This window comes from Tachypleus tridentatus, chromosome 13, assembly GCF_004210375.1.
Source record: "Tachypleus tridentatus isolate NWPU-2018 chromosome 13, ASM421037v1, whole genome shotgun sequence".
In the NCBI taxonomy this organism is placed as follows: Eukaryota; Metazoa; Arthropoda; class Merostomata; order Xiphosura; family Limulidae; genus Tachypleus; species Tachypleus tridentatus.
Genome location: NC_134837.1, coordinates 156,129,866 through 156,141,503, shown reverse-complemented (window position 1 = coordinate 156,141,503; position 11,638 = coordinate 156,129,866).

Here is an 11,638-nt window from a genome sequence, read left to right as displayed (position 1 = left end):
AATTGATTTTTAAATGCTACATGTTGTGTTAAAGACAGAAATGAAACCTCAAACCCTGCATTATTATCCAGTTATTAGGAAATTAGAGTTGAAATGAAATTTGACTTAATTGAAGTTAGTTGATTTGGAAATATGTAATATTTTAAATACACTGAAATATAATTTCTCAGACATACAAAAAATTGTTATCAGTACATTTAATACATTATATTAAATTTTTTATGATATTGGTTAGGTCTTTTATGCAAAATAGAAAGTATTTATAGTTTATTATTTCTTTGACATAAGTTCTTACTAGCATAAAATTTTAATTTGAAAATATTTAGATAAGTGTACATCAATTTAGATTTTTATTATTAGGATAAATATATTATTTTAATGAGTAGGTAATAAAATAATTAGTACAGAAAAGTGTGTATTAAATAGAATGAAATAATTAGTACGGAAAATGTGTGTATTAAATAGAATGAAGTGGCAAACTTTGCTAATCAACGACTTGACATGTTTAGTATTTGCTTCAAAAAATCAAGTAAGTAAGCTGTGAATGCTTTAACTTGTTTCATATAAATATGTTATATCTGGAAGAATAATTCACTATAATTCAGGAGAGTTGGGCATTCTCTCTGGGCAGATATTAGTGTAATTAGTGGTCTAGTTTCTGATAGTAGTGTGAAAGACAGTATATCAGATTCAGCAGTATAGTTGTTTAGAAGAGTATGTATTTGTATTGGATTTTGCTTTTCATGTGGAAAGAATAAAATAACATTTTATTTATACCACTGTATTACAAGATAGTCATAAAAAGTAGAAAATACTGTTTTCTGTTTGGAGAATATGATAACAGTTATTTGGACAGTTTAAGTTCTAGAAAAATGGCTGGAAAGAAATGTGTAAGAGAAAAATGATAATTATATCAAAAACAATTTATAACTGAAACCAGTTAGTTCCAAGAAACTTTTTCATTGTTTTTTTTATATTAAAATATATTTAAATCTTAATATTTGGCATTGTTATGATTAGTGTCATTTTGTTGTTTCTTTTTGTAATGGACTTTTAGTGAAATTGTAAGATAGGTGCATAAGCTTGCCATAGGAAACCAGTGAAAGTTGTTCACTATACCATTGATGCAATAACTCAGTTTGCCTCTTCTGTTTCTTTCCTGGTACTAGCTAATTCCACTCTTGATACAGTTCCTAATTCCATGAAGAGAAAGATGTAATTTCTAATGAAGATGATAAACCCTTTCCAATTTCAGAGGAATAAGCTTTAATGTACTTTAAACAAACAGAAGAAAATCTTTTACAGTTGTAATTGTTATAGTTTGTCAATGTTTATATTATGTAGGATCTGTTGGTCCACCTTTGCTTTTTGTCTTATTAGTTTGTGGATTATTTTCTGAACTAAGTCATTTTTCCATGAGGAAAGTTAATTTTTTGCAGTCTAAATTTCTACTTTTGGGTGTTTGATAAGACATGGTTGTTAATGTGATGTAATCTATTATTTCCATCATGATAACCTATACAGTGATTACTTGAAGTGAACACGTTTGTCATAGACATAGCCCATTAGGATGCTCAGCTTAGTAGTCAGATAAATGCTGTTGAAGTTCTACATGTGTAGTTCATCTTACTCTGGTCCATTCTTGTTACATTTATAGAAAGATTAATGATAATAATGACAAGAAATATATTTATTCTTGTGATTGTTGTGTTAATAATGTTTTATTTTCATAGTTGTGTATACAATTATTTTGCATTTTAATTTTTTTTTATCTTCAAGAAAATAAAAAATGTATGCCTCTAATAAATGTTATGTTTTTTTACAACCTTAACACTAATGAAGTAAATAATTCTAAAACTGTAGAATTTAATTTTACATAATATTTTTCAATCCAATTATTTAATATTATTTGATGCTAAATTGTCTTGTGGTATCATTCTCACTAGTTTGAAAGAGATTAGATGATTTAGATGTGCAGGCCCTGGTATAACTAGGTAGTTCAGGCAATGGACTCGTAATCTGAGAATCGTGGGTTTGATTCCCTGTTGCATTAAACATTCTTGCCTGTTAAGCCATTGGGGCATTATGATGTGACAGCCAATCCCACTATTCCATGGTAAAAGAATAGCCTAAAAGTTAGTGGTGGATGGTGATGACTAGCTGCCTTCCCTCTCGTTTTATACTGCTAAATCAGGGATGGCTAGTGCAGGTAACCCTCATATATATAGCTTTGCACAAAATTCAGAAACAAACAAACAATCTAGGTGTGCAGTGATTTTGCATGTATGTGAGGCAAAGTATGGAAAATAAAGGAACTTTATGTTAATAAGGCTTGCATTGGTAAAATCAGAATAAGATCAAATTTATTTATGTGCAACACAAAAATGCCCAATAATTCAAAACGTTCTAAGAATATGACACTAAGGAACTGGTAAAAGAGGACGGTTTGGTTTGGTTTGAATTTCACGCAAAGCTACTCAAGTCCTGTCTGTGCTAACCATCCCTAATTTAGTAGTGTAAGACTAAAAGGAAGGCAGCTAGTCATCACCATCAACACTTGGGCTACTCTTTTACCAACGAATAGTGGGATTCACCATCACGATATAACGCCTCCACGGCCGAGAGGGCGAGCATGTTTGGTGTGACTTGGATTCGAATCTGTGACTCTCAGCTTACGAGTAGAGTGCCTTAACCACCTGGCCATACTAAGCTTGAAAGAGGAAGAAAGTTAAAATAAAACGCCATGTTTTACACCAAGAGGCATAATGCTTCAAGACCAAACCAGAATATTGGAGACACGCATATCTTTTGATAAATCATAGCGTAATACAGGATAGAGCTTACTAAAATAGTGCTACGCTTTAACCAATTTTTAATATCTTGCCTCTTCCCCCCTCCCCAAGTGGCACAGAGACCTGTCTGCTAGAAGCCGGGTTTCGATACCCGTGGTGGGTAGAACATGGATAGCCCACTGTGTGGCTTTATGCTTTGTTAAAAAAACAACAACAGCCAAAACAAATATAACTAGACCGTGTGTGACATAAAAGCCGACGTGCCTATACTGTAAACTCTATTGAGTTGGTGTTTTATGCCATTGACTATTTTATGCTATTAATATTACCCCTATTTTATCCGTTCTAAGTTAAGGATGGCGGGCATAGATAACCCTTGAGAAACTATGCGCAAAATTCAACAGTAAACAAACAAACTGCGTCTAGTCTTAAATGTGTAGCTTATTATTACGGTTTAAAAAGCGTGATTTGTAGCGCTATAACTAGATGGCATTAGTGTTATCCTAGTATAAAGAAGTCATAATAATTGTAATCTTTATTATAGTCAATTTACTTTACTTCTGTGTACGCAGTTAGTATTTCCGCATACGTTTATGCTATACTGTTTTCCACCTGGAGAGTGTAAGCAATTTATCGATTTAGAAGTGCGCATGTGTAGAATAAAATTATTGAAAGGTAATGACGCATCGGTAACACGCTTGCTCAATAGTTGTATTTTCTCTGCCAAGAAAGTTAGATATGGATTTTGTAATATCTTTGAAGTATTAACATGAAGAAAAAAACTAAACTGTCAGATACGTTGTGAAGTATTATTAGTAACAAAGAATACCACTTCACGTATATATAAATCACGGAACAAGTGTTTCGTTTTTTTTTTCATTAGGTTGCATGTACATTGATATATGTTCTAATCTAAAAAGGATGATTAGTTTATGTAAAATCAAAATGGCGAATGAAAATGATGATAACTGTTCTAAATGATAGAGTTTTCAAGCAAGTCATTTGCACTAACATAAATATCGTTTGTGATTTTTCTCTTTTGTTGCATGGCCATATGGTTAAGGCACTCAACTCGTAATCTGAGGGTCGCCGGTTCGAATTACCGGCACACCAAACATGCTCACCCTTTCAGCCGTGGGGACGTTATAAAGTTACACTCAATCCAACTACTCCTTAGTAAAAGAGTAGTCCAAGAGTTGGCGGTGGGTGGTGATGACTAGTTACCTTCCCTCTCGTCTTACACTGCTAAATTAGGGACGGCTAGCGTAAATAGTCGTCGTGTGGCTTTGCGTGAAATTAAAAACAAACCAAACTTGACGTGTGTAGCGCCGGCGCTGTTAAGTAGACCAAGTAATTGCTTAGAGTTCCAGTAGCTCAATGAACCTTGGAGTCACGAAAATAATTGTGGTCATCATATAGTGATCCGTTTAAATATTACACTTATTTGACAACAACAAAATGTTTTTAATGAAAACGACCCACATACATAGAACTAACTAACAGGTAAACGTTTGAAAATTTTAGCAGTACATCATTCCTCAGTGAGACACGTGCAATGTGTGTGCACTTACGGACTGTGTGTGATTTAAGAAAGATGCATGCGCAGTGGAGTCAGTGAAATGATTTCTTAATAGATGTGTGTTGTTTTGATATACTTTTGGTTTGTAAAAATATTGCTATCCTTTATGTGGTGTGTTACGTACTATAATTAATACTGAACAAGTTTCCAGTTGATTATGTTATGTATTACAGTTCCAAACAGCCTTAACTGAGTTAAATTGTAATGTAAATTTAGAAGGTAACTAAATATAGAGATGTATCTGTAAACAAAATTGATACACACAGCTTCCTCTCTTAACATAAATATATTATAAAGATAAATAACAACTCAGTTTATGATATTGGTTATTACAAATAATGATTTATACACAAAAGGTTTACAGACTTGCAAATAATAAAGTCTTCTATCTTGTCTGGAAGTAAACACTTTATCGACGGTTCATGATGAGTGAATGGATGTCGATTTGATATCGATACAGTTCGCGTAACGTCTAGCTGGTTGCTTTACTGAACACACGTTTTTGGTTGTTTTTTTCATCGACGAAAATAACAAATTTCCTTGTAGAAATACCAACGTCCTGAGTTAATTCTCTGAAGTTAAACGGTTGATAGTGTTCGAAATCTGTAAACGTTCCTGGTCAGATATCCGTAGTTTTCCAACTACTAAACGTTTATCACAGTCATAGCTTCCCAGCGTTATAGTATTTTTCTTATAGCAAATTCTCATCGAGCTATCTGCTGAGTCCACCAAGGGGAATCGAACCCTTTATTGCAGCGTTGAAAATCCCTAGACTTACCACTGTACCAACGGGGGATCCGAGTTTTATAGAATAATAACTGTAGCAATTTGGTTTGTTTTGCATTTTGCGCAAACCTACAACGAAGGCTATCTGCACTGGCCGTCCCTAATTTAGCAGTGTAAGGCTAGAGGGAAGGCAGCTAGTCATCACCCACCACCAACTCTTGGACTATTCTTTTACTAACAAATAGTGGGATTGATCGTAACATTATAACCCTCCCACGGCTGAAAGGGCGAGCATGTTTAGTGCGACGGGGATTCGAACCCGCGACCCTCGGATTATAAGTCATGTGCCTTAACCGTCTGGCCATGCCAGGCCGACTGTCGCAACCCAACAATATTAAACTGTCTCTTCGCACGTCGATTTATAAACTTGACGTAAGGTTCTCGAAAGTTCAGTTAGCTATAATACTGGTAATAACTAGTATTTTACATACACACATTGTACATTGTTGATTCTTACGCTTGAGAATCTTCAAATTTAATAAATATGCGAGAGTTCTGCAATACATATTTAACAATATAAGTTATTACATGCATTGCTAAGCAAATTTTTAAATGGAACAAATATAGATATTAAAATAAATACGTAACAGTAAATCCGTTACAGATAAATGAGAGAATCCAAATTATTCTTGTTTAGAGGAATCAGTATGCTAGACAGCTCCTAGACATGTGCCGTGCTTATATTATAGTCGGGATGAAAGCAATAATTGTTGTTTGTTGCGGTTTTAGTTACAGCTTTTAGGTTTATCGTAACTCGTATTATATATGTGTTGTCGCAGTATTAATGTGCCTTCTACATTGACTTGTTGGAAGTAGAGGCGATAGATTCACAAAATCAAATACCTTACAAACAGTTCACTATCTTGAAGATCACCCGCTCTTGTTTTTGTTTGTTTGTTCTTTTCTCGGTAGAGTAGATTTTATAAAATACCTAAACTGTGACAAACGCATATTTATATATCTTGAAATAATCCTTCTCGTTTAGGTTAGAAATATAGTGTTATATCATTTTAGAACAGTTTATGTGCAGAAATCTTTGAGTCAGTTTACATATCAACATAATCCCGAAATAACCTGAATCTTTACATAACTAACTTAACCCCTTTGATATATGTGGCAAGTATTTAAAAAACAAAAACGTACACACAAGCATGGGATAACCACCAGAGTTCACACCAAACATGCTCGTCCTTTCGGCCATAGCAGCGTTATATGTGACGGTCAATTTCACTATTCGTTAGTAAAAGAGTAACCCAAAAGTTGGCGGTGGGTGATGATGACTAGCTGCCTTTCCTCTAACCTTACACTTTTAAATTAGGGATGGCTGGTGCAGATATTCCTCGTGTAGCTTTGCGCGAAATTAAAACAAACTAAACCAAACCACCACAGACTGGCGCCAGATTCTGCTAGTATTGTCAAATGTAAGAGAAACCAGACGTTCTTGAACAACGTTTGCATTTATTCCTAATAATTTATGAGCGAAAATAAAAAATAATTTATAATGTGATAATATGAACATCAGAAGTAAAAACCTCAGAACGATAGCCATATTTCATAATTCCTACTGGAAGTTAGTACTATAGATAATTTTTACAGGGCTAAAGAAAATACATTACAAAACAAATATATAGGTGGCAATCCTTTCTCATTCAATACCTGCGTCAGTAAGTTGAACAGCTTGTACATTACTGTCAGTAAAGTGTACCACCGTAACTACTACCCTGGTAATTAGAATACTCGAAGTCGTTGTGGTACTATGTAAACTTTTATCAGGTTATCTTCTAGACTCAGTTATTATATACACTTATTCTTAGAGGGACATTTCTTTTGTTATGTTGAAAATCTTTAATTGTTTTCCTACATTCCGCCCAGTCAACTTTTAAAATTATTGTTACATCAAAATTCCTTTGAAATTGTTTTATATAGAAAATTAAATTTTACGTGTGTATCTGTTTGTGTTGTTTTTTTTATAAGTTCACACATTACTTAAAGTAGAAATAAAAGGTATTAGGATTTATTAGCTTGCACAGAAAGTAACGGTATAACCTCTTGTTCATCATGGTTAAGATTCCATCCATATTCATTATGACTCCACCTATTTACATTTTAAATTAACATGAATGGCATATACTTGTAATACTTTTGAAGCTACACTTGACCAACATATATTTTAACATCGTAATCTTAAAACGATAATACCTAAGTAACCTACGTATTGCCCTGTAGATTCCGCTTATAAATGAATCCTTTTTTAAAAAAAATACTCGCTGCTTCACTTGCTCATAAAAACCCTGACACTTTGAATGAGGATGTGAGACGTGAATTTTACATACCTAATACAGTTGTGCTAAACCTTTCACTACATATTTATACCATTATCTGATGTGTACTTAGCTAGATATAGAAATAAAAATATTGTATTTCTTCACCTTAGTTATAAGCCTAAAACAAATATGGCTGCTTTTCATATATAAATCAAACGATTGCACTTCTCGTATTCCACTAGAGGCATTAAAAACAAATATTGCCCACATGAGCGAAATTTATCTGTATTTTTAGTTGTTTATCAAATAATGTTTGCGTTTTTCCACAGAAGTACATTGTATTTCAAAAAGAAGTTTATAAGGATTTTAAAATTCTATTACTGAACACACAGTAACAACAAAAACTTCTATTAAGCCTTTATAATCTTATCAGGAAGCATTACAAATAGAAACTAAAATAGTCATCTGTAGTTTGTTAGAAAACGTTTTTTAGATTTTTCAATGTGTAAAAGTATGTTTATCAGGTTCTGTAATAAGCATTACGTACATACAAGAAATAGAAATGCACGTATATACATTCTGAAAGTATTACGGAAAAGAGCTACCAATGGCAATGCCAGTCGGTTTCATAAAAAAAAAATCAATTTTCTCGTGAGAGATTATATGTGTTATATTCCCATTTATTTCTGACATTCTTTTTAATCTACTTATAATTATCTGTCTTTAAACTCCACATATAATGAACTTCGGCACAGTGTGATAATTACAGTTTTTACAGAAATGACATTAAGCACTGGAATCGGTTGTTCACAAGAGTTAGAAAAGTCTTTAGTTTACTGTTTGAGTAAAAAACTGTAATTGGATAAACTTTGTATATCAGCTTAGATTTCATTTCGCTGCTCAGTTAATAAGAAATTATTCATTACACTATGTAACACAAATTTTGTTCCTGGATAGTATGTGTTTTTTCTTAGTTGCTTATGTTGTAAAAGTACAGAAAATTACTATTCCCTTCAAGCTTTGTTTCTGTAACCTGGATAAAGAAGCCTAGAAATTAGTCTATTTTCTGTGCAAAACGGGCAAATTTGCATATTTTTATTTTCATAAGGCCTGAATAAAACAACATATGAAACAAGATTTACATGTATTTATACTAAAGTTATACAAAAAAGTTTATAAATGAATAGTTTATTGAGATATGCCACCATAATGTAAATCACTTTCACGTATCAACCCCCAGATACAGTCTCCCATCATGTTTTCGTTATACTCTCCCAGGTAACAAAAGCAAAGTTTGAAGAGAAAAATAGGTCTTTTCCACATACTTTAGGCATAACCAATTAGAAAATAACACTTTCTGCCCAGGAACAAGAAAAAAGCAAAAATTTTGTTGCATAAATTAACTGAATAACGAGCACATTCTCTTGTTTTGCAGTAAGTTTTATATTATATTTTGTAAATAAATTGATAGAACTGATAGAATATGATGTACACATGTTTCATTCTCCAGCTGCTTGAGTTATGCAATGGTTGAAAAATATATTGTGGAAACAACTTATGTAGCTGTTGCTTTTTTAGATCGAAATCTTTCTTTATTACGACGTATGTTGTTGCCTTAGGTTCGTGGGCTGCGTGTACCACTAATTTTGTGTTTTTGAACTTTTTACTATTACAAAATGTGATACGACTTGTTGTAGATTTCTTTCCAAACGTTCTTGTAACCCTAAGTTGATTCATATTCATTTCTTTTTCATAGCATTAAGTACAAACGTTACTTTGTCTTGGAAATTATAAATACCCTAAATTTTAAATATTTAGCAAACGATTATTTTAGTATTATACGTAAATAATTTACTAAGAGCATTTTCCATAGATTGTCGCCCATGTTACTAAAGGTAATTAGTTCGTGGTTTACCCCAACTAAACCATTGCTATTCGTATTATCATACTAATTAACTATAACGAGATTTCTTCTTTGTCTTTAAATTAGGGAATTCATCAACTGTTTTTAAACTGCATTTAATTAAGATAATATTACGAATTTTTCATTGTTTTTGTTCCATATTTTATCGATCAGTGATTGTTGTATCAAACAATGTAGTTCATTTTCTTTCCTTTCAGCTTTAATGTTAATAATCAAAAGGTGCAAAGTTCGCGCTGCTGAATATACACCACTCATTAATCTGTGGTAATTTATAAAAGTGACATACAACCACGCTATTCGGTTAAGAATGACCCGTGTAGACAGTGGGTACCACTAAGTGGTTGCTCTCCTTCTGGCCCGGCATGGCCAGGTGGTTAAGGCCCTCGACTCGTAATCTGAGGGTCGCGGTTTCGAATTCCCGTCACACCAAACATGCTCGCCCTTTCAGCCGTGGGAGCGTTATAATGTACAGTTAATCCCACTATCGGTTGATAAAAGAGAAGCTCGAGAAATGGCGGTGGGTGGTGATGACTAGCTGCCTTCCCTGCAGTCTTACACTGCTACATTAGGGACGGCTGAAAGGGTAAGCATGTTTGCTGCGACGGGGATTCGAACCCATGACCTTCATATAACTAGTCGAACGCCTTAACCCACCTGGCCATGCCGGGCGTTAAAGAAAAGTAATCAAGTTATATCAAATACAGTTTTGATTATATACATGAATATGGATAAAAAAGGGTCTGAAAAGTATCCAGTATTCTGGGTACATACCTGATTCTCGTGATGTAATAAAAAATGGTATTTTGCTGATAAAACCATCAGTGGAATCACATTAATCAGTTGTCAAAGAGTTAGGAAGAAAGTGACATCTAACCTTTCAACTGTAAACGACCTAAATCCCGATCCAGAGAAGAAGAAGAAGAAATAATTTTATACACTTCTAAACAGCAGAAGGTGTGCGCTACACTTCTGCATCACTTTCTTGAATAACGTATTTGGAATTTCTCAATACCACTAAATGATTTCAACCATAGTAGACCGTATGTGACTATGTATCGATTTCCCAGTCTATAATCTATCTTTTTTCTGTGTTACATAAATCAAGACATGCAGGCACGTCATTATACTAATAATCTACGTCTCTGGTGTGTTTCTGTATTTGACGAGTTTCTTTTCTCATCATACTAGATGGGTCATTCTCACGTTCAAGAGATGTTTGATGAGTTTTAGCAAAGCATTGATTATTCAATGAAAAGTTGTTATTTATTACTAAGTACAAAGCTACACAGGTGGCTGCCTCCCAGTGACAAAGCGGTTTGTCTGCAGGCTTACAACGCTGGAACCGAGTTTCGATATCCGTGATAAACAGAGCGCAGATAGTTCTGATGGGGAAGCAAAAGGATGAAAGTTGGATTATAAAATTAAAAAATATATATATAACGATGCCCAATAAATATAAAATTAATTACTTGTGGTCATTAATAATATTTAATATTAAATATTTCCGATTAAAGATATTCGGTTACTTTATTTACATGCTAGTTCCATCCTCCTTTCCTTATTGAATAAATTCATTACATCTTCACAGAAACTATCAGTTTTTATTTCCTTAAGAAGCTTTTTTTTCAATCACGATTAACGCTAAACTTGCAAGTCTTTCTTGTTGTGCATTTCTCAGGACCCCTTTACACTTCTAAAGGTTACTGAGGACCAACAAAGAACTTTTGTATATGTGGGATATATCTTTCGATATTTACCATATTAGAAATTAAAATTCAGAAATTTATGAAATATATATTTATTAATTCATTTAAAAATAACAATAATAAATCCATCACATGTTAAACATATTTTTTTTATGAAAAATAACTATATTTTCCGGAACAAAAAACATTTTTAGTGAGAAGAGTGACATTGTTTTACACTTTTGCAAATCTCTTAATGTCTGGTTTAATAGAAGACAGCCGGATTCTCATATCTGCTTTTGCATTCAATATGTTGCGATATGTTGTTTTGGTTTGTTTATTTGTTTTTTGAATTTCGCATAAAGCTGCTCGAGGGCTATCTGTGCTAGCCGTCCTTAATTTAGCAGTGTAAGACTAGAGGGAAGGCAGCTAGTCATCACCACCCACCACCAACTCTTGGGCTACTCTTTTACCAACGAATAGTGGGATTAATCGTCACTTATAGCGCCCCGACGGCTAAAAGGGACGCGCATGTTTGGCGCGACGGGGATGCGAACCCGCAACCCTCAGATAACGAGTCACACGCTTTAACACGCTTAGCCATGCCG